We start from the raw sequence: 2,820 nt of genomic DNA, 5'->3' as shown, positions 1-2,820 counted from the left end.
TACCTGATATTTTAAGTTGTAAAGATGTGTTAATTTTCATGGTGTTTAACTGTAATACGCTTCCGTGCTTAAGGAGATATTCTAAGTTGTAAATACCTGATATTTTAAGTTGTAAAGATGTGTTAATTTTCATGGTGTTTAACTACTACGCTACCGTGCTTAAGGAGATATTTTAAGATGTAAATATACATGATATTTTAAGTTGTAAAGAAGTGTTAATTTTCATGGTGTTTTCGTATCGCTAGTGCTTTAGTTTCTTGTTGAAATATTTTCTTATGTAAATAATGTTGTGTTTAATTTCTTTTAATGTTAATTTCAAGCTTGTGTATTCATGATCATAAATGTGATTTATATAACCAATCATGAATGTTGAAATCTTTTCTTATGTAAATAATATTGTCGTGTTTCCTTTCGTGTTTCCTATCCTATCCGTGTTTCCTATCCTAAGAATGGACTTAACTTGTCTTAAGAAGAAGAATTCACAAAGTTTACTAAAGATCAAATTGAGTAGGCCTATAAAATGAGCAAACTATTATGATTAATTAGTAACAACAAATCCCTCCCAACGGACGGCAATTACATAACGTAAGTATTACGCAACTCTGATAAGGACATAAATATGTTAGCATAAACATACTTAAACAGGGGGTTAAGGTAATTAAAACCCAAGTATATATCTAAATGAATATTAACTTTTTCAAGTCATCAGTAAATATATAAAGTTATGAAGTCGCCCATATTTAATAAACAACATATCATGTGCAAACCTGCAATCAAGGTATCTACTTACTATTTGGAAAACAATTACATTAATAATGTCTAATTAACAATCTCAATTAACTGTCATGTGCCTTCTAGGCAAGGTTGTACAATAATTAACTTAACAAATAAGACAAAGAGAAAAACTTACAGATTATAAATGAGCCAGGTCGAAAACGTTAGCTAATGAAACTGTGTACGGTATGTAAGGCGGATGCGGTGTTGCCTACTACAATGCTGAAAACAGAATGATGTCTGTAGTGAAAACCAACACAGGTCTGTGTGAAAAGAAATAGGTGTGAATCTCCCATTACCATGAAACCCTTCTCATGTGTGGTCAAGGAGGAATGTTTATCAACAACTCTTCCATCCTGACTTGCCCCTGCTGACCTTTCATAACCAGAGCTGTGTTATAAAGTTACAGTTTGCTCAAACTGATCTGACCACAGAGCAGGCAGCATTGGGAAAGATAAATTGTCACAGGTGGCTTGAAGTATAAACAATAACATGTGTAGTACAGTGTAAAGTAGATTCGCCTACTCAAATGGTCGATAATAAATAACATTTACGTGAATGGCAGAACAGTTGCGAAATGGTCGCGCTATATCACTTCATTTTGAAATTTACACTCGAAGTGGATGAGACGCATTTTAAAAAGAATGTTTGTATGGAACGCGAAAATGGCAATATTATTATACTTTTATACTAAGTTTATTGTTGACTAAACTAACATTGTTACTGCTGTTTTACCATGTTGCTGTGTTGTATATGTATATGTATATATATATATATATATATATATATATATATATATATATATATATATATATATTATTAGAGAAAACCAGATAAATAAGATATGACTCATAATTGACAAATAAGGATTAAGTTTTAGAAAATATATTGGAATTTTCGGTCCCCTGGGAACTTCGTCAGCAATACTTGGCAGTCGAATGAAAAGTAAAAAATGTAACACAATGACGCTAGATAAGTGTAAGTTGCAATGATGGAATTAAAACCAAATAAACCATGACTATACAGGAAGCGGATTAAGGAGCAAAGAACGGATTACATATGCTTGTAGAACTGATAGTTGTTAAGGGGTCCCAAGTCTTTGTTGAGGCCGGTGATGTGAGATTTAATACGAAAGATCCAATCGATTTCTTTACGTTTACGTTCAGTAGTTGATTTTAAGTTCGAGGCAATTAAAATACATTTTAGGTTTTTTAGAGAATGACAAGAGTTCTATTGTTTACAGCCAATGCCTTAGACTTAAACGCATTTGCTCCAACCCATGTGATTTTGAACACCAGGTATCCATTTTAACTGGTTATTTCTTGAACGTCGGATACCCCCTTCACTTAATTAGACAGGGTATTTCCAGGGCCGTCAAGTTGAGCCGTGAGGACTTATTAAAATACAAGTCTAAAAGTCCCAACACACGCATTCCGTTCGTTACCAGTTACAACCCCCTCATCAAATCCTTCATTCGCTCCATCAAACAGGAATTTGCTGTATTCCAAGACGATCAGTTTGTAGGAGAATCGTTTAAGGTACCCCCCATGCTAGCATTTCGTCAACCCCCAACATTAACTTTCTACTCACTTCTTCCAGACTCCCCCACTCAGTTTCCACCTCCGCAGGCAATTTCCTTGCGGTAAACCTCGATGCCAAATATGCCCCATATTACCCCAGGCACCGTGGTCAAGATTCCAAATGTTGACTTTAGTCTAAGACCCCCTTCCCTCTCTTGTGATTCTATTAATGTTATTTACATTTTCTACTGTGTACTTTGCAAAGAGGGCAATTATGTAGGTGAAACTGGCTCCCGGTTCCGCTTACGTTTTAATAATCACAAGAAATCGATTCGTGATAATTTTGCAGGATTCCCAGTTTCCGAACATTTCAATCTTCATAGTCGTTCTCTAAAAAACCTAAAATGTATTTTAATTGCCTCGAACTTAAAATCAACTACTGAACGTAAACGTAAAGAAATCGATTGGATCTTTCGTATTAAATCTCACATCACCGGCCTCAACAAAGACTTGGGACCCCTTAACA

This window comes from Apostichopus japonicus, chromosome 6 (assembly GCF_037975245.1).
Source record: "Apostichopus japonicus isolate 1M-3 chromosome 6, ASM3797524v1, whole genome shotgun sequence".
NCBI classification, from domain to species: Eukaryota; Metazoa; Echinodermata; class Holothuroidea; order Aspidochirotida; family Stichopodidae; genus Apostichopus; species Apostichopus japonicus.
Note: the sequence above shows the minus strand (reverse complement) of the source record.